This window comes from Mastomys coucha, unplaced genomic scaffold (assembly GCF_008632895.1).
Source record: "Mastomys coucha isolate ucsf_1 unplaced genomic scaffold, UCSF_Mcou_1 pScaffold18, whole genome shotgun sequence".
Lineage (NCBI taxonomy): Eukaryota > Metazoa > Chordata > Mammalia > Rodentia > Muridae > Mastomys > Mastomys coucha.
In genome coordinates this window covers 18,052,330-18,071,853 of record NW_022196900.1, presented here as the reverse complement: position 1 = coordinate 18,071,853, position 19,524 = coordinate 18,052,330, and the positions used below count along the sequence as shown (strand labels likewise).

At 46.5% G+C, this 19,524-nt stretch overlaps 1 protein-coding gene across 8 annotated transcripts in view; it reads left to right on the top strand.

Moving 5' to 3' along the window:
• Nucleotides 1-19,524, top strand: part of Ptpn3 (protein tyrosine phosphatase non-receptor type 3) — a 151,882-nt gene that overhangs the window by 45,059 nt on the left and 87,299 nt on the right. The window contains exon 1 of one of the 8 annotated variants that reach the window (XM_031377468.1): nt 3,526-3,544. The exons of 6 other annotated variants lie outside the window; for them this stretch is intronic. The gene's annotated coding sequence lies outside the window, so the exon portion shown is untranslated. Of the gene's footprint in view, nt 1-3,525; nt 3,545-17,037; nt 17,110-19,524 lie in introns of those variants that run through there. One more of the 8 variants, XM_031377469.1, reaches the window with a different exon arrangement.

The following is a 19,524-nucleotide window of genomic DNA, read 5'->3' as shown; positions in this document are numbered from 1 at the left end:
AAATCCGCCTGCCTCTGCCTCCCAAGTGCTGGGATTAAAGGCATGCGCCACCACTGCCCAGCCAAATACTCCTTTTTTGATTCTGAGATAGGGTCTTATGGAGGCTAACCTCAGTCTTTATATGCAGTTGAGGATCACAGGTGTGAGCCACCACATCTGTTTTTTTTTGTGCTGTTAGAACCCAGAGCTTTGTGCTTGCTAGAGAAGTATTCTGCCAGGGGAGCCTCGTCCCTATCCCTCTTCTCCACCCCTAGAACTTTTAGACTCTTGAAATTAATAGTTATGGCACTGCTGCCTAATCTGTAAACATTATAGCTCATGCCACTGTATGTCCTTTGCGGAGCAAACAAAGTCTCTGCTTGAGTGTGGTGTGCTCCAGTTTTTATGTCTCTGTTAGAATGCTCTAAAGCAGCTCTCCAGCTTGCCTGTGACCTTGGCATTTTTTGCTCTACACGAGTCTGTCATTTTGTCACCCGTCCTTCAACTTAGGCTTTTCTCGTTCAACTCATGATTGTGTCCCTAGAGCCAGGCACAGCCTGGACAGTCCAGGGTGCTTGGTAAATACTTCATGAGTGAGCGGAGTTACAGGTGGTAGAAAGCGAAGCAAGTTTCCTGGCTTTCCGCATCCTCAACCCTTGCCTTGCTGTGAGGGATGCTGGTGTTATTTGTTGCAATTTTCTGTAAATAGGTTTGAATCCTATTTTTATCATAGCCTTACCCCCCCCCCCCCGAAAAGGGTGGGATAGTGAGCCTACTTACTGTTGGCACAGATATACAAGGGACCTCAATGATGGGTTGATTGGAAAGGCCAGTGGATTACTCCTTGAGGAAGGACATTCACTGTTCAGGTTTCCCTGCCGGCACATAGCCTCCTCCACGTGCACCTTTGACTCTCTGGCCTCGAGCCTCAAGCATATCATCCAAAAAAGAACATTTTGGGAGTGAACGAGCATGATTTTAGTAAGTGCATCTGATTGGCAGGCTTTACCTGGAACTATTCTAGGTACATAAGTGTATGTGTTCAGTTTACCCAAGTATAGCTTTGGGGTTGAGATCAGACCAGTCTAGCAAACCTCTGGCACTAGAAATCCTCCATCTGGACGAAGACAAAGCCCACTGGCGCCCTTGGCACTGCCTAGGGGCCCTGCGTGTTCCCTGCCATGGTCTTACCCCTCTGTGCCTCTGTCCTGCCCCCTCAGACAGTTCCTGTCATGGCCTCTTTACAGCCCTTACCCTACTTTGCTCTAACTTCACTGCAGGCTCAGGTTGGACGGAGGAGCAGGGCGGGTTTATGATATAAGGCCTCAGGGAGAAGCGTGCCAAGCCTGCTGTCCCCCATTGCCTACCCCAAGGGAATGAATTCCTAAGGGATTCAGAGGGCAGATGTGTAAGCCTGGTAGAGCAGGAGGCCACAGTCTCCCTAGATCAGACCCCTCTCCCCCCCAGCCACTCCCAGTTCAATTCTGTGATCAGACCCATTGGCAGAGATATGCAGGCAGGTGGCACTGAGAACCTAGTCACAAGGGACTGGGTATTCGATGCCCATTAGGTACAAACAGGCTTGGGTGCAGAGAAACCCCGCAGGAAGCCATGTTGGAAAGGTCCTAGTGACAATGTCACCCTAGGGCCATTTATTAGGAAGCCTAGGTTCCCAGGGTCAGGTGTGCACTGGGCGGGGGCAGGTCCCCATGTCCATGCGGCCAGGCCCCCTTGCTCTTTTTACCACCCCCTCAGAAAACACCAACCAGAATTCCTGGGTGCCGAAGAACTGTAGGATGGAAATGTGAAGTTACACAGCTGTTTTCTGGGAAGCTGGCCAGGTGGGCTTCAGAACATCAGGGATGCACAATTTGTGACTGAGATGGTGTCTTCCTATGTCACCTGGAACTCACAGGCTGCCCTTACAGCAGTCCCCTGCTTTAGCCTTCCTACCTTGGATTAAAGCCCTGCTCAGTGGGGTGTTTTTTATAAGCAGGCACCTGTTAGAGAATCAGGTAATGGAGTATCCCTGTTCTCAGAACACATGGCACTAGCATTGCTGAGCATCATGAAGACTTCCTAGGTTACTGTTAAGTTTTACTGTTTAAGAACAAACTTTCTGCTGGGCAGTGGTTGGCGCACGCCTTTGATCCCAGCATTTGGGAGGCAGAGGCAGGTGGATTCCTGAGTTCGAGGCTAGCCTGGTCTACAGAGTGAGTTCCAGGACAGCTAGGGCTATACAGAGAAACCCTGTCTCAAAAAAAACAACAACAAAACCCTTTCCAGCCAAGCCTGGTGTCACAGGTACATAATCCCAGCTACTCCTGAGGCTGTGGCAGGAGATCACAAATTCAAGTCCCGCCTGGGCTACAGAGCAAGTTGGAGGTTAGTCTGGGAAGATTGTTGAGGCCTTGTCTCGAAAAGGCACAAAAAGAGCCCTGGGCCTATGGCTCAGTGGCAGAATGATTGTGTAGCACTTGCAAGGCCATGGGTTCAAAGCCTAAATAACTACAGAAATGTCAACCAATACAAGACTTCTTTAAAAAAAATAAAAAAAGGCTCAGAGAGACAAAAGCATTTTGCTTTGAGTCTCCTTTTTACAGGACAAAATGTCATAGTGTCAAAACTTGAGAGACCTCAAAGCAACCTTAGTCCACTTCCCTTTCATAGATGGAGGCCCTAACAAGGCACTTGGGCACAGAGCAGCAGCTGGGACCCACATCTCAGGCGCATTCCCCACCCCCCAGGTCTTAGACTTTTTAGGTCTGCTCCGACTGAGCATATTAGACAGCCTGTATGTTTTTAGTATTTGTTAATACCCTTTGGCATTTCTCTTACTACACAAATAAGTAACGTTGCCTTTAGAGCAGTTTTCCTACTCTTTTATACAGAACGGATTAGGCTGGTGAGGATTTTTTTTTTCCATTTTCATATATATCTTTAAAGGCCATCCAAACGTTCCGTTGACTCTGTAGTTGTGTTTCTCAAATTCAGAACATCAGATTCCCCTGGAGGACTTGATAAGACTCAGGCTGCTGGGCCACATTCTCTGAGCGCTGCTGGTCTGACTCAGACCCTCAGTGGGCCAGCGTGTTGTCATTGCTGCTTGCTTTGTCTAAGCCACTGATTCAGACACCCTCCTTTGCAGAGCTTTGTAGGAGATGGTTGAAGATGACTGCTCAGTCCTTGCAGCCTACTGGCTCTCTCTCGTGTGGTCCTTCCGATTGGTTCACACCCTAGCCTTGACCTCTGCATTCATTCTGTCCCGGACTCCCTCCCTCCCTTCCCCAGGTCAGCCTACGGCTTCTGCCTGTCGCTCTGTAATGCTGGAGGCATTTGAAGGAGCCGCTTCACCTTCCCTGCTTCACTCCTTCTTCTGGCCCTTCTCTCCTTACTTTCGTCCTCGAGTCTGAGAAAAAGACTTTCTGGTGTGGCCTTAGGCCTTTTTTAAGCAATCTCCACCCAACAGGAGAGGAGGCTCCACCCACTTCCTGCTACTGCCACGGAGCACCCTGGAGGGACAGTCAGCAGAAACGGGAAAAGTGTTTTTTACCTCTCCGGACAGGTTTGCCATTCAATTCCAGTTCAAGTTTGTGGTGTTTCTCGTTAAGTTTGTACTTCCTATGAGGGAAAGGACCTCGAGGTGGTTTGAATGAGAATGGCCTCCGTTGGTTCATATACTTGAATGCCTAGTTCCCAGTTGGTAGAACTGTTTGGGAAGGATAAGAAGTCCTCGTTGTAGAGGTGTGTCGCTGTGGCAGGCTTCCAGACTCCCTAAGATTTCCAGAGTGCTCTCTACCTGTTGGTGGTGGATCAAGATGTGAGCTCTCAACTGTTAATTTTGTTCCCATAGTTGTTAACCCTCTGAATTCATAGCTAAATTGAAAGGGTTTTGTTGTTTGTTTTGTTTTTTGGTTCTTTAAGATAGGATGCTTCTGTGTAGCCCTAGCTGTCCTGGAACTCACTCTGTAGACCAGGCTGGCCTCAAACTCAGAAATCCGCCTGCCTCTGCCTCCTGAGTGCTGGGATTCAAGGCGTGCACCAACACTGCCCAGCCTTGAATGCTTTCTTTCCTAAGTGGCCTTGGATGTGTTTTATGGCAACAGTAGAAGGCAGCTCCTGCTGAGGATGACTGTCTCTGTTTCCTGAGTGCTAGGGTTTCAAGTGGTCATTATGCCTGCCGAGCTCTTTATATGGGTTTAGGAACCCAAGCTCCAGTTCTCACCGTCATAAGTCAAAGGCTTCCTTCAGCCTCTGAGCCATCTCCTCAGCCCCTGCCAGGATCCTTAAGTTTTGCGTTGTAATCTTCATCTTTCCTTCTTCTATAAAGTTGACCTTAAAGGACCGCAGTCAGGGAGGCAGATTCCTGGCCACGAGAGATATTAAGAGAAAAGTTTGAAAAAAACCTTATTTTCTTAGCCATAGGCATCAGGCATGGGAAGTGTGAAAGGCGCCCCCCCTCTGTGGGGATTCCTGGGTAGAAGCACCCACTTATTCAGCTTTGTCCTTTGGGCTCAGCATGTGGGGAGAGGGGCTGCAGTGGAGCCAGCTTGGGTGAGAGTGTCTGCAGGAGGTCCAGAACAGGCCAGAACTCCGCAGGCCCTGAGAGCCTGTGGGGGTGGGACCTAGGACCAGAGACACCCCTGGAAGAGGAAATTAAGCAGGCAGGCAAAATGGAAGGAAGGTTGGAGGTGTCAAGCAGGGGAGGGGGGATTAAGGTCTTAATCCTGGGGCACCATAAAGCCTCAGGTGGCTGTATTTCTTTAAAAAAAAAAAAAAAACCAAAAACCAAACCCAAACCAAACCATAAACCTCTCTGCTTGGTTTTCTTTAAGTTCATCATAGTTTATCGAAAAATTGCACCACAGATGTAGCTTTTAAAAATCTAATACTGCCGGGTGCTGGTGACGCATGCCTTTAATCCCAGCACTTAAGAGGCAGAGACAGGCCGATTTCTGAGTTCGAGGCCACCCTGGTCTACAGAGTGAGTTCCAGGACAGCCAGGGCTACACGGAGAAACCCTGTCTCAAAAAACCAAAAACAAACAAACAAAACAAACAAACAAAAAAAACCCCCAAAAAACTAATACTTCGTTTTTCATATTATAACATTCCTATTTCTGTTTTGGCCTGTTGTTTTGAGACAGTCTTATGTAGCCCAGGATAACCCAAGATTTAGTGTGTAGCTGAAGGTGACCTTGAACTCCTGACCTTTATGACCCTCTATTTCCTAGATTCTGGAAGTACCTGCATGTGCCCTGGCCATCACTATCACCTTCATGCCTGGTTCCTGCTGTGACATTTTCATTGCTATCTTGGGGCTATTTTGTACCACACTTAAGTGGCCCCCAAAAGTTGGCAGTTGGCCTTTTCTTTTTTCTTTTTCTTCCTTTCTTTCTCTCTTTCTTTCTTTTTTCTTTTTTGAAATTTTCAGTGTGGTAGCTGCCACCAGGAGGAAGAATGTTGCAGCTACAACCTTTTTCCCATGTCTGAATGTTTCCTGGCAGTAGGTTCCTGGGAACCATTGGCCATAACCACCATCTGGCTCCATTGGAATGTGTTACGGCTATCAGCCCTTTTCATAGTGTGAGCACAAGCCCCGTATGGGTGAGATGGCCTCTTAGTCATTCAAAACATCTATTACGGGTAGAGATTCCATCTCCTGTGGCTAAGTCAGTTGCCACCAACATGTTGAGCTTGACTGACAGATGTAGGAGTGTTCGATGACGTGGCCCTGCTCTCCTTGTCCTTGACACAGCTCAGGGGTCCCAGACAGCCTGCAGGTCCAAAAGGAAGTGTGGGTGCCTCTGTGGCCACACCTGTACATGTGGAACCGCCTGATAACCTCTGATGTTTCATGGGGTCGTACAAACGTGAACGTGCTGTCTTCCATCTACTTACTCACATGCTTAGGAGAAAAATTAAGTGGCGTTCTGGGCGTAAGGAATGATGTGTGAAAGGCTGTGTTAATGAGGTAAAGTGTGAGCAGACACATGAGGGAAGGGAGAAAGCCAAATGAATATATCTAAAGGGTGTTACAGAAGAGGGAACAGCAAGTACAAACCCTGGAGGTAGAATAAGCCTGGCACAAGCTGGGAACAAGTTGAGTGGTTAGCTAGGCAGGTGAAGGTGGACAGAAGTGGCCATAGCCAGAGCTTGCAAAACCCTTGGATAGCTGAGGGAGATCAGGAAACTGGGGTTCCCACCCCCAGCCCTTTGAAGCCAGTCAGAACAATGGCATGGATCTTTCTTGCATATCTTTGTTGGTGAACAAAGCCAGACTATGCTTGCTACTAGGTGAGGGAGGCCTTGGGAGTTGAAGCCCAGGCTGTGGGAACGGCTTGTCTCAGTTTTCTCATCCTTGTGACAAAGACCCTAGACAGGGAGCTGATACAAATATGCTGAGCACTCCAGGGCTGGGACACTTCGTCTTGTCATTCCTTAGGGGTGGTTAGTTGATTTTGTGTCATTTTAGGGTAGCCATTGGGTGTGTGTAAACACCATGGTTTGTTCACGCACACTTAGTCTTTGATCTGTTTAGTTGATCAGATTTAATATCTGTCTGCTGTGGGTGGTCCTGTAGCAGACAGGAGCTTCTGGTGGATGGTCTGGGTATGCATGCCCTGGGGTGGTTTTTCTACTTACAGTGGCTTACCCACAGTGATTGGGTAATTATTGATTGGGGGCTAATCTTTTACAGGCCTGCGTGTTAACTCTGCTTCATACCCTATCCAAAAAAAAAAAAAAAAAATCAACTGGAAATACGTTGATGATCTAAGTATAAAAGCTAAAGCCACAAAACCTCTTAGAGAAAGCCATCGGGATCAGTCTTCATTGCCTTGGATTTAGCAGTGGGTTCTTGGCATGTATACCAAAAGCCTAAACCACAAGGGAAAAAAAAAGAAGTACATCGAGTTCCTTCGAAACCTGAATGTTGGTGCATCCAAGCAAGTGATGACTGTCTATAGAACAGGAGAAAGTGTTTTAGAATCATAAGCTCATACAGATTTAATATTAGGAACTTGTTCCTAAAACTAGGGGCTAGAGAGATGGTTCAGTGGTCATCCAGAGGACCCAAGTTCCCTTCTTAGCACCCATTTTAGAAGCAGCTCCTAACAGCCAGGGCCTTCCATACCCTCCCTGGCTTCTGTGGGTACTGCAATGATAAACACAAGCCCACACACAGGCAATGTATTTTTAAAAATAAATCCTTAAAAAAAATGTCCTAAAATTCACCAGCTCTAATCTTGACAAGTTCGGTTCAGTAATGAGCAGAGGACTTGAACTGAACAATTCTCTAAAGGTAGATGGCCAGTGAGCATTGCATGAAGGGACTCGTTCACTGTTGTTAGTCATTGTGGTTGGGAAAAATCCAAGCCATGAAATACCACTGTATATCCAGGAGAATGGTCATAACCAGAAGAAAAGGGGGGGGGGACCCCAGGTGTTAGCAGGGATAGGAAACATGTTGCTGGTAGAAGTGTGAAGTGGGCTAGGCTCTATAAGAAAGTTCAGCAGGTCTTGTCTCTTAGAGTGACAACATGTCTAGATGAAACACCATGAGCAAAAGCAGCTTGGGGGAGGAAAAGGTTTATTTCGATTACACTTCCCTCCCTCGCTCCCTCTCTCTCTCTCACCCTTCCTTCCTTTTTCTCCTTTTTCTTCCTTTTTTTCTTCTGCATTTTCAAGACAGATAGGTTTCTCTGTGTAGCCCTGTCTGTCTGTCCTGGAACTTGCTTGGCAGACCAGGCTGGTGTGGAACTTTACAAAGATCCACCTGCCCCTGCCCTGCCTCCTGAGTGCTGGGATTAAAGGCCTTCAACACCACTGCCCAGCTCTGATTTCTTAATAGACCCTAGAACCATCCAAAAGATAGTACCACCCTCAATGGGCTGGGCCTTCCTCCATCAATCACTAATTAAGAAAATGCCCTACAGGCTTGCCTATAGCCAGATTTTATGGAGGCTATTTTTTTCCCGTAATTTAGGCTTCCTTCTCTCTGATGACTCTAGCTTGTGTGATGTTGACATAAAACTAGCCAATCCATCTTGGGAAGGGCGGAATTCCCATATACTTGGCAGTCTGTCCTTAGGCATTGAACAGAAATAAAAAAACTCCACTGAATTTGTTGTTGTTTTAAGACAGGGTTTCTCTGGGTAGCCCTGCTTGTCCTGGAACACTCTCTTTCTGTAGAACAGAGCTGTAGACCAGGCTGGCCCAGAACTCAGAGATCCACATACCTCTGCCTCCCGAGTGCTGGGACTAAAAACGTGGGCCACCATGCTCACTTCCAAATGGATTCTTGCATGGATTCTTGCACACTAAAGTTGATTGCATCACTGGGGACAACTAGACAGCAACTGAATCCAAGTGAATGAAAAGCCCATGGGAAAATGCGTTGAGCTAAGGAAAATGAATGTTGGATAGTCATGGCAAGGAGAGAAGTTGTCACACGTGCTGAAACATAGAACAACATAGAGATTATGCTGTAGAATAGTCAGCCAGACTCAAAATGAGAGGCTTCATGATGCCATTTTGTCCAGGTTAGCTTTTTTTTTGTCGGCTTGACACAGGCTCAAGTCAAATGGAAGAGGCTTCTCAGTTCAGATGGTGCCTCCATCAGATTGGCTTTTAAGCAAGTCAATGAGGCATATTCTTGACTGCTAGAAGAGCCAGCTCACATCTGGGCAGGTGTTCCTAGGGTGTGTAAAAGTGGGCTGAGGCAGCCATGATGAAGAAGCTGGTAAGCAGCACATTCCTTCATGGTCTGCCTCACACCCTGCCTTGGCTTCCCTTGATTGACTGTGACCTGTAGGCCTAATAAATGCTTTCTCCCCAAGTTGATTTTGGTTTTGTTTTTTGTTTGTTTGTTTGTTTTTTATCACAATAGAAAGCAAACTAGGACACACTTACATGAAAGATCAAAACTGGGTAAATCCACGGAGACAGAAGGTAGAGGTTGCTTGGAATTGGGCAGATGCATATTGCTTAACGGGTACAGAGTTTCTGTTTGGAGTGATGGAATTTTCTGGAAATAGTGGTGATAGTTGCACAATGTTGAGTATGAATATAGTTAATGTCATAGAATTGTACTTAAAAGTGCATAAAATAGTCGATTCTAGACCCTCTATATCTTGAAAAGCACAATTTAAAAAATAAGTTCAGTGCTAGCATCCTGTGCCTGGGGAAAGCTTAGTTCTTTCAGGCGCCCCTGGGATGGATTGTGACATAGGAGATACACAGGCTCAGAGACACACGGGCTCAGCTCAGGGTCTGAGCCCTGCTCTTGTCTCTGATACAGATTTCCAGCAAGGCACTGAGTGGCCATGAATTAAGAAAACTTAGTTAGTTTTTTTTTTTAATTTATTTTTTTATTTATTTTATGTGTATGAGTACACTGTAGCTGTACAGATGGCCATGAGCCATCATGTGTGTAGCTGCTGGGAATTGAACTCTGGACCTCTGCCGGCCCCACTCGCTCTGGCCCTACGCACTCTGGTGTAATTCATTGTAGTTGTCTTCAGACGCACTAGAAGAGGGTGTCAGATCTCATTACGGGTGGTTGTGAGCCACCATGTGGTTAATGGGATCCGAACTCAGGACCTTCAGAAGAGCCATCCATCTCACCAGCCCCCAAGTTTTCTTAATTCATGATGGCTCCCCTGTATCTGTCTAGTCCAGTGTAAGGATTGCTCTGCCTGGTAAAAAGACAGAACAGGGTAAACTTAGGTGATTAACACCCAACCTCAGATTGTCCTCAATAGCCTGTTGGTTGGTCTTTCTAGGTTTTTGCTTGAGCATTGGTCTGGCCTCTTCCCATCAGCTCACACCCAGCCAGGTTTCCTCCCCAAGAAAAGGAGTTTGTTTCATGGTTTTAGTCTAACACACATCTCATCTGGGCCCTGTAGCCGTGAAAATTAGCGCCTATCCTGGTTGCCTGCTCCTTCCCTATGTTTGCTGTGTGTCCTTTTGAAATCTGAGCCCCACTAATGAAGAGTCGGTCGGATGTCCAGCTGTGGTCATCCACACCCACTTTGGAACACTGTAAATCCGGAAGATCGGAGGCCCGTGATGTTTGAAGTACCTAAACATGTGGGCCAGTATTAATGCAGACTGGTATGCTATAAAGTGGAGATGTTACAGCTTCCAGAACTCAAAACAAAATCTGCATTGCAGATTGGCTTGTTGATTTCTCTCAGGTATGCTCTCCTGAGCATGTCCTCGGAGGTGGTGTGTGTTATCCCCCCCCCCTTCCCCCGCCACCCAGTACCAGCTATCACTTGATGCTCAGATCCTCCTTGCTTTGGCACATACAGGTTCGATTTTGCTGAACCTGAGCACCCATTTGTGTTTAAGATTCTGAGGCTGGCCGGGCAGTGGTGGTGCACACCTTTAATCCCAGCACTTGGGAGGCAGAGGTAGACGGATTTCTGAGTTTGAGGCCAGCCTGGTCTACAGAGTGAATTCCAGGACTGCCAGAGCTATACAGAGAAACCCTGTCTCCAAAAAAGATTCTGAGGCTGGATTGTATCTTCCTGCAGACTCAGGTCTCTAACATACACCTAGGTGTCTCCCGAGCTTATAGGCCCCACAAACACTGTGTTTGGAATCATTAGGTGACCCTGCAAGTGTGAAAGAGCTAGGGGCTGGCAGAGTTCAAGTTTATAGAGTCCAGGCTGCTGTGAGGACCTCCCCTAGGGTCATAGGATAGGAGGGGCCCAAGGTCAACTCCAGGGTCACAGGCCTCAGGCACTAGGTGGCTCTTAGGAAGCTAATAATTAACCGTGGGAGGGCTTCTGATCTGCTGGAAGGGCCTTGATTGGCACATGATGCTTTTCAGCTGGCACCGAGGAAATGATTTTCTTTGTTTCTCAGTTTCAAAAGGTGTTGAAAGGGCCTTGACCTCCACCGCAAAAGAACTGTCCTTTGGGTGGTGTTCTTTTTTTTTAAGTTTTCTGAGACACCTGTTAAAGGCACTGTGTCACCTTACAGTAGAGAAACACGGGTAATAAACAGCCATATCATTACCCGAGTTTCTAATGTTGCAGAATGAATTGAGGAGAAAGGCAGCTTTTCTGGACCACTTCCTTCATAAGAGGAAATTCACCTCCACGTGAGCCTTGGGGAATGCTTATAAAGATTATCTCAAAAGGGTAAGAATAGACCTGTAGTCAGTAAATTACAGAGGCAGAGTGATTAAGTATGGGGCCCTGCTCTACCTGCAGTGAATCACCTGTAATTCACCTCCCGCCCAGTGGCATGGGTCAGGAGACTTGGAGCTGGCAATTGTGTAATGCTAGCACTGAGTGGGATCCATATGACTGTTGGGAGTTGACCATAACTGGGCATGCTTTCCTGAGCCGAATCTCCTGACCTGTACAACGGTTCAGTGCCTTCCAAAGCCACGATGTCAGGAGAGATAATGGATGGAAAAGCACTTGGAAACCTCAGATGCCCTATGGGACCTTCTCTTGTTCCTCCTACAGCAATCCCAGCTTGGGGGTGGCCCAGGGACCTAAGAATGAGGTGGGTCGAGTGTAGACTATGAGTACAGAAGACCAGGTACTCTGCTGTGCCTCAGAAATGCTTCCAGGGGATGGAGCGGAGACCTAGGAAGTAAGTCGGTTTGTCCAGGATCATGTGAGTGTCTACCGGTGGCCAAGTTGGAGGCCTGCTGGGTTACTCCTCTAAAATGGATTTTCTTCAGTTCACGAAGCACTGGCCTCAACGCGTGTCAGGGTTCAGCCCAAATAAATGCAACAGTACCAGCAAAATACACTTTTTTTCTTAAGAGTTTAAACACTTGCTTTTATTAGTGCTAGGAGCAATCATACCTTTCGGCATTTTGTGCATGTCCAGTTTCTAGAATGCTGTGTTTTGAATGTTCATGTACATTTCTTTGTATTAATCTTCTGTCCTCATTTTATCATGAGGAAGGAAAAAAAAACAAAACCCCAGGAAGCTGAATAGGCACCATGAAAGTTCATCTCTATCTCAGTTTCTAGAGGCAGTGGCGGCTGGCATGGTTACTGTGTCTGGTCTAACCCAGGATGACCCGTTGGGATTGAAGCCTTTCAAGCAGAGGGCTTTAGGGCTGGAACGAGCCTAGGAAACCCATGAAGGAAAAGGTGGCCGAAGAAAAGCCTTTCCAGGATACTGGGAAGTAGGGATGGGGTGGGGGCAAGGATGAGGGTTGCAGCATTTTTATGTGTTTCCTTGAGATAAAACCATGGGGAAGGCTGCTCTGTGGCGGTGAGTATGGGTTTTCTCTGGCCCGACTGGCTCTGGCTTCAGACATCTTGGCAGGGGCGGGGGCTGGCAGGACATTCCACTGTGAGATCCCAGCCTCTTGGCAGGGATGCACCGTGATTAACACATCTCAAACCTTTCAAAGTGACTTTAGCTGTTTTCTTTAGTGAAGGCTTCTGCTGCTCTTTGGCTGTAAAGGGGTGGGGGTTGGAACCCAAGACCGAAATATCAGAGGCTGACACCCAAATGGGTGTGGTCATGGCCGAGGGCAAATATTAACACAGTATTTTTGTAAAGTTTATGCAACTTGATTCATGTACCTGTAGAGTAAATTTATTCCATCCTGTTTTTTTCCAGTCTGTTCCAAGCTTGGTGGAACTGTCCACAGGCAAGATGAAAAGACGTTTTGGTTGCTTAATTTTAGGTAGAAAGTGCTAAGAATTGGATGTACCTCATTCTTACATTTTAAGCCTTACATGATGCTTTGTTCTCTCTAAATAGTACTCTTACACCTAGTTTGAGATCTGATGGACCATGTAAAACTTTGAAGAATGAGGCATCCGTGTAGAATCATGTCCGTGGAAATCTATGTAAGGAGATTCTTAACAGTGCTACCATCGAATATGGCTTCTATAAACAAATACACCTTGGACACTTCCAAAACATAAGTCATGATAGAATTTTGGTCCCCAAAGCCTAAAGCTCATTTTTCATACTCTCCCGTAGCTTTTTCAATATGAGTGTCATAGAGTTCCTTTATTTAATTACCTCTAGTGATGGGTTTTGGTTGACTAAGGACCGCCCACCTCCCAGCACCAGGTTCCCCGACACCAGGTTTCACGGAGCTCCCCCACCCTTTCAGCAGAGAGCTCAGTGTCCTCCATGTTTATGCAGACTTTGCCTTGGGTTCTTTCTTCTGTTGAGCAGAGAAGTCTGTTTCCTTTTCTTTCTTTTGTTGTTTGGGTAAGTGTGGTGTGTGTGTGTGTGGGGGGTCGTTACCCGTTTGTGGAGGTCAGAGAATAAACATGGATGTTGACACTTGGCATCCTTCCGTGTTTGAGATCAGGGCCTCTCTTCTGCATTGCACTTCTCTGTCCCGTATTCCAGGCACACCGGTCCGCGAGCCTCTGAGAATTCTGTCTCTTCGGCACGTCTTCCCACAGGAGCTCTGGAAGCCTTCTCCAAAGGTGGTGGTTCTCACTCTCCCACGGAAAAGATTTACCCACTGAGCCACCTCCCAGGCCCTGAACCTGTTCATGTCACCTGTTTAACCATTGGGTTAAAAAGAATCAGTCCAACAAAAATTTGCTAATTGGAGTACATATTCTCTGCAAATCTCAAAGCTGGCCTTGGGAAGGAGGGATGTCTGCTCTTTTCTAAATAGCTCTTAGAAAAAGTAAACAATTGCGGAGGTTGACCTCCACTAAAGTGATTAAATTGGAGTTCCCACCCTCCCACCGCCTGGTGCTAAACCTCTCACCCTTTCCTGATTCCTCTTTTATGTAAAAGCTTCTAAAAGAACCTGGCCTAATCCTCCCGGTATGCTCACTAAGATATCAGTTATCCCTCAAGCTCCTCTTTTGCTCTGGAGCTCATAAAACCTCCCTGAACTTCCCCTCCAAATCTTCCACTGCGGTTCCGTGGGTGTGGAGTCTTGGCCTCGCCTGGAAACCCCAGCGAGCTGGTCTTGTCACCCACCTCACCCTGGAAGGTCTCAGCCTCCGGGCTCTCTCGTCTCCTGTCCCCTAGGGGTTTCACATCTTATGGAAGCTGGGCTCCCCGCACCTCTACCTTCCCCCACCCACTGGCCACTTCCTGGCTTGGCCTGGGGCCGAGTAAATGAATATTGAGTAAATGGTCCGGAACTCCTTTGCCAAAGTAATAACAAAGGAAGCCAAAAGTAATTATAAACAAGATCTACGGGTCCTGGGGGCAGAGGGCGGGGTGAACGATATACCCTCGTTGTAGGCCGGAATTTGGGGATTACTTGCAGGCTTGATAACGTCTTCCCAAACATTAAAATAACTAATAAAAATCGTGTTTTCAACAGTCTCCACCACAGGAATCAGCTGGGGAGAAGAGTCACCCGAGGGATGCTTGGGACCTGGGTAGTTTCAGTTGCCTTTGCCCTGGATGATATCCAGGAAAAAGGCTTCTCTTACCTACCCAGGGCTGCCACCCTCCGGTGTCCTGCCTGGCTTCCTCTTGCCCGAGGCAGACTTGTATGAAGGTAGCTGAGGCCTGCAGGGCTGGAACCAGTTTCCCTTTATACTATGACGTTTATAGGTCACCTCTTCACCGCCTGAGGCTTCACAGCCTGCTTTCCATCCTGTGCCCTGAGGAGCCTAAGCCACTTCTTAAGCTGCTCTCAGTGTCCAGGCTAGCTTTTTTTATTTTGTTAGTTTTGACAGTGCCATGGTGTCGAACCTATAAATAAAAACTAAAGATAAACCCTGGGCTCTAGAATAAGAAAACTCTTTTGACATTTTGAAGTCGTCCGAGAACAAGGGCGCTAACTACAGGTCTTGGTTTGGATTGAATTGACCGCACAGATTATTTCAGCACTGCTTTGAGGGTGTGGGCATTTCTTTGGGAGGTCCCCTCTCTGAACAAATGGAAGGCCAGGGAACAAATGAGCTGATTCTGCTGCAGTTGTAGCCCGGGAGCATGAGGATTGGTGGTGCAAGAGAAGTTGACAGAATTTCCTGAAAGTCAAGACTAATTGCTAATTCTTAAGTGCACTTCTGATGAATAGTATCCATCTTGTAAATGCATATGCAAGTTTTTTTTAAAAAAAAATTTTCGTTTTACACCATTTGTGATTATTGTTGGTTAGCAGGCTTTAAGCTTTTTTTTTTTTTAAATGTGCATTGGTGTTTTTCTTGCATGTCTGTGTGAGGGTATCAGATCCTTTGGTACTGGAGTTACAGACAGTTGTGAGCTGCCATGTGGGTGCTGGGAATTGAACCAGGATCCTCTGGAAGAGCAACTATCTTAACCTCTCTGCGCTGTCTCTCCAGCCCCTAGGCTTTAAACTTTTTTTTTTTAAAGATTTATTTATTGTTATACATAAATACTGTAGCTGTATTCAGCCACACCAGAAGAGGGCATCAGATCTCATTACAGGTGGCTGTGAGCCACCATGTGGTTACTGGGAATTGAACTCAGGACCTCTGGAAGAGCAGTCAGTGCTTTAACCGCTGAGCCATCTCACCAGCCCAAACCCACTCATTTTTAATTCATTTGGCTGAACTGAACTTTAAAGCATTGGGCAAGCCTAATAAATCATACACAATGTAGCTCTCCCCCACCCCCCACTCCTTTTTAGGAAAATGCTAACCATCTCTTCCATACGAGTCTGAAAGGAATACAGTATGTGTTGCGTCCTGATCTTTGTTCTCAGGTGTTACAGAGTGATGAGAATTTGGGGTCTGGTGACACCAACTCTGAGGGAACAAGGCAAGACATCTGGTTACATAATTGCAAGGTGACAGAGCACTTTAGAACTTTCCTTCTCTGTTTGATCCTTGGGTTGATCCCAGCACCCACCGATGACTTAGGAAACACTCAGCCGGCCCAGTGAGGGGACAGTGGCTGAGCTATGTAGCTCTGGGAAGCAGCTTGTAGCATAGGTGAGAAACTGACATAGCACTCTGGCCCCCCAGACCCTGGTTATAGGCACAGATGGGCAGAACCAGAAATCCTGGAGATTGTGGTTGAGTTTCCCAGTGTGTGGCTCTCAGGTTGCCTGTATCTCAGGTTGTCTTATTAAAGTATGTCTTCTCTCTGCTGGTAAAATAAGAGCATGGTTTCAGATTGCATCATGGGACAGGAGGAAAGAAAATAATTTGTAAAATTTTAATACGAGTTCTAAGATAAACGCTTGGTTGGTGTTTGCTTTCTTGAGTGCTGCAGCTTCACTATGATTTTGAAATAAATAAGCTTGGTCTTGGGGGGAATCCGTGCTAAAATATGTAGAGGTAAATTGATAATCAGACCTGTAGCATGTGCTTGAGAGCAAACTCTGGGTTCTGTACACGTATATGTGCATATGCGTGTGTGAGTACACGGAGCGTGTGTGTCTATGTCTCACAAGCATGTGCAAGTGGCCCACCTGCTTTTGCTTTAGGAGTACTGGGATTAAGGGATAAGCTCTCACACCTGGTTTCTTCTTATTTTTTAAATTATGTGTAAGTGTGTGTCTGTATCCATGTGAGTACAGGTGCCCAAAGAGGTGGTCAGTTTGATTGGTGGTAGATGTTTTAAAACATCAAGTTCCATTTTATTGACGGATAACTCCTCTCACTCACCCAGGAGCTTGTAGATTCTCCTAGTCCACAGAGCCGGCTTGCCTCTGCTCTTGAATGCTGGCATTACAGATGGCCATGTTGCCTGGTTTTTATGTAGGCCCTGGGATCCGAACTCCCAAACTCCAGTCCTCATGCTAGATGCTCAGTACCTTATCCACGGACTCATCTCCCTACTCCTGTAAAGTTTTATACGTAGAAGGCATTCTCACTTCCTTGAGAATGTAAGGGCATCTTATCCTGGTCACAAACCAGAGGTCCTGGGGGCATTGCCTGTCGGGTGGAGGGAGTGGTTGAAGAACTGGTTTATTTTTTTTTTTTTTCTAGGAGAATCGTAAAGCGTGTGATGTGATTGTTAAGGACCTAGTTGATTTCCGCCACCCCATTCCTCCTCTCCTGAACCAAGACTAACTAAATTGTTAAAAAATGCCGCTCAGCTTCCATGTTCCCAGCAGAAAAGAAAGAAAGAAAGAGAGAGAGAAAGAAAAGGCTCTATTGATACTCTCTCAGCCAAATAAACCACCTATATTCCATCCATCAGATATTGATAATTGATGAGAATTGCTATTGATTTGGTGAGTCATCGTTTCCCGGGGCTGATGGGGCGCCGTGTTCCTTTCTGTGCTAGAAATCTCCCTGTCCAGCAGCTCCATCATCTGTTGATGTTCAGAATTAGAAAGAAAAAAAGAGGAAGGAAGAAATCTTTCTTCAACCCAGCAGGGAGGAAGGATTAGGACGGTGAAGCTGAGCGAGGAGAAATTGTTATGTACCCAGAGAGTGATTGATTGCACAGTAAACAAGAACAGAGCCAACCTGTGTCTTCCCCCTAAGTGGTAGGGTTGGAGGCAAGTGCTTTCCTCTGCTGGCCACTAGATGGCAGTATTGGCAAGGTCAGCCTGAATGTGATTACCTGGGTTGGCTCTAGTCGCAGGGTTCACCCACGGTTCACTTACACAGAATACTCACACATTTGTTTATAAATCCAGACTGTTTTCTTTAAAAAGATCTGGTTGTGGTGAGGCGTGCCCGTAATCTTGGCATCTAATAGGTAGGCACAAGATTTTCAAGTCTATCTTCTACGACATAGAAGCTTCTAGCCCAGCCTAGGTTACATAAGACCCTGTCTCAAATAAATTAAACTGAATCAATATCTATTTATCTTCTTTTGAAAGTCTTATGACCTTAAGTTTCTGCTATCCCTGCCTCCACCTACTGCTGAGGGGCTGGGGTTACAGGTGGATGTTGCCCAGTTTATACAGAGTTGGAGATCAAACCCTGAGCCCCAGGCCTGCTACACAGACTGAGCATCTCCACCAACTGAGCTCCATCCCTGGGCCCTGAAACATGCATTCTTGAATTAAAGGCCTAATTAATTTCTTTCTTTTTCCAGAGGCATATAACATGTAGAGTAGCAACTGCCTTTGAACACCAGTGACTTGCTTTAGAAGGGATAACATTATAGAAATGAAGTCTTTCTAACTGTGAGATATTTGACATTGAGATAGCCCTACAAAATCTGGATTCTATAGTCAGTTCCTGTTCACATCAGAAACTCAGCATTAATTAAGAGCCTTGTATTCAGGCATGGTTGCATGCATATACCTGTCATCCTAGCACCTGGGAGGTAGAAGCAGGAGGATTACGCCCAGCTTCAGCTACTTAGTAAATTGGACACCAGCCTTGGCTATATGAGACCCCACCTCAATGGTAATAAATAAACAAGTGCCTTTTAGTGCATGTCTAGTCCGTGTCCCCTACTGTATTCTAGGCACCTATGTATTCCGTCTCTAACTCTGCGGTATTTACTGAGCCCCAGCTGTGTGCGTAATGAGATCATGCTTTTTCTATAATATGTTTTCAGAATATCATCTTTGATTAAGATCTGAATCACAGTAGAACCCATAGCCAGTGTTCCAGCTCCCCTAGAGCTCTTTGACTTGAAACACTGTGCAAACAGGCTCACCTCCCATGATGTCAGTGGCTTCGTCTGCAGCTGTGATGTCTGTGCTGCCTGAGGCCAGTGTGTTCCTGTTTGGCTTTTGGCTTTGTTTAGAATTAAGAGGCTTATAAAGGAAGCCATAGAAACCCCGAGTTCCCCAATTGCTGCCGTACAGGAAACAGGGCAATTAGTCAGCATCTATTGTCCAGCCAGATTGTTTAAGATACAATTTCAAGACAATCTGGAAACACCTCCTGGCTTGATAATAATGTAGTTTAGCGTCAATGTCAAGCAAGCTCTTATCAAGGTTTGTTTTAGGGGCAATTGCAGGAAGAATATTCTGCAGTTTTCATGAAATATCTTTCAATGACACTGTGCTTAGGTTCCAAGGCCTTCCTTCATGTGACCATCAGGCAGGAGGGAAAAGTCTCCTTGAATATACTCTGGCCATGCTGGGAAGCATCATCAACCACGGACGGTTCAGTTCTCAGTGCTAGAATCCCTGATGCTGGCACAGGGATAAGAGGTTGCCTGCCTGTGGTTGGCATGCTGGCTCCTGTTGCTTTCATTCCCAGCTTTCCCCTTGAAGACCTTGTCGGTTTTCTGTTCAGGGTCTTGTGAGGGCACTTTATGTGCCCTGCAGACCTAGCTGTGTTCCAAGGCCAGCCGGGTGAAGAGTCACTATCTGGACCTCAGCTCCCAGACTGCCCTTTGAGGGGCTTCCAAAGGCCCAGGGCACTGAATCATCTACAGACCTTCCCAAGGAAGGCCTGAGGGCCACTGCCCATTAATAATGTACTTCATAACTATGCTATTGTATCTTAAAAGAACACAGTCCACCTGGGATTCTTAAAGAAGCAGGCAACAGAGCTGACATTTTCAGTTGCGTGTGGGATAAAGCATTCAGGAACACATTTGTTGTCTTATGATAACTTTTTGTATTACTCAGAAAATGCATCCCTGGTTCCAGTGACATTTTTATTGAAAAGGGCATGGTGGAGGTGGTGGGTGGGTTGGTGGTAATTTCTGTGATCGAGTGTGAGTGTGTGTG